A 1,552-nucleotide genomic window follows, 5' to 3' on the forward strand; every position below is an offset into this window, starting at 1 on the left:
GCTGTGTCTCGAGCAGGCAGAGGGGCTCTGAGGGGAGAGTCGGGACAGGATGGTGACACAGGTCGGGCGACATCCCTTGGGGGCAGCGGGGAACTGCTCCTGCTGCCAGGCCTGGGTCGTCCCTCTTCAGCCAGCACAGCCCCACAGCCTCCGACCCCGCGGCACCTGAGAGCCGACGGAAAGGGTGAGAACGGCCCCACAGCCGAGACTGGAGGCTCTGGCACGGGCTCCCTGCTGTGGGCAGACTAACAGGGACCTCCCAGGGGCCCACGTACAACTGCCCCAGGGGGTCCAGGCGGGCTTCCCAGAGGTGGCGCCTGGCTGTCCTGGAGGAAATGGTGCAGGGCAGGCGGAGGGCCGGCGAGGAACCAGGCAGCCAGGGAGTGCGGGACCCACGCTGCAGCGTTGTGTGGCCGAGGCCCGGTCAGAACCTACGGGAGGGTGGGGTCGTGGGGCTGCCCGGCCTGTGGGACAGCAGGTCCCACAGAGGCTGGGGCAGGGGGTCGGCAGTCAGACTGAGGCCCTCACTCTGCAGCCCCGAGGTCAAAGTTAGGAAGGCCGTGGCCCCTGGGGCACCCAGAGAAAGGTCTTAAGCACAAGGGTGGAGGCAGGGGCACAGGGCTGGGGGCAGGAGAGGGTGAAGCCGCCAACAGGCCCAGGAAGGTGGGCAGGTAGGGGAATGGGGGGGGGGGCAGGTGAGGCTCAGGACAGCAGGTGGGGCTAGAGCAGGGTTAGGTGAGTCCCCAGGGTCATTCCCACCAGCCCTGCCTCCTGCCTGCCCCTCCCTCCATCCAGTCACCTCCCTGCCCCCTCCCCAACTCTCATCTTAACCCATCATGACCCTCGCCCTCCTCCGGACTAGGGCCTGGATGGGGCGGGCAGGGACGGAGGCTGCGAATCCACGGGTGAGACGGCCACACTTTGATCAAGACGAACGAGCCGCTCTGGGAAACGCTGAAGCAGGACAAGCGACGGCCGGGAGCGAGATCGATGAAAGCAATGTTTCATCAGGTAGAGACGACAACCCGGCCGATCGCAATTCGCTTTTAATACCAGAAACCAATTGGGGCCGAGGGCTTCATGGCCCAGGCCCCTGGCTGGGCGAGGAGGCTGGGCGGGATGGGGAGCGGGCTCAGGCCCGGGGAAGCGGGGAGCTCTCTGGTCCAGCTGGCGAGAGGTCATCTGGGCATTCAGTGGCCGAGGCCAGTGGCCCGTCTGGCCCCTGGAGGCCGCCTGAGCCTGCGCGGCACCAGGCGACCGGGAAGGAAGGACCGCCTCGGAGGCCCGGGTGCCAGCTGGGGAAGTGGGAGCTGCGGACAGGGCACTGGGAGCTCCCTCCCCTCCTCCCAGGAACCTGGGTCTCGGCCTCCCCTTGGCATCCCCCTGCCACCTGCTCCCCACAAGCTGCTCTTCCTCTAAAAGTCAGGCTGCCCGGCCGGCAGGGCTCGGTGGTTGAGCGTCCACCTAGGAACCAGGAGGTCAGAGTTCAATTCCAGGTCAGGACAGGGCCCGGGTTGCGGGCTCCCATTCCCAGGGTGGGGCTGCAGGAGCA

Source organism: Myotis davidii, unplaced genomic scaffold, assembly GCF_000327345.1.
Source record: "Myotis davidii unplaced genomic scaffold, ASM32734v1 scaffold211, whole genome shotgun sequence".
Lineage (NCBI taxonomy): Eukaryota > Metazoa > Chordata > Mammalia > Chiroptera > Vespertilionidae > Myotis > Myotis davidii.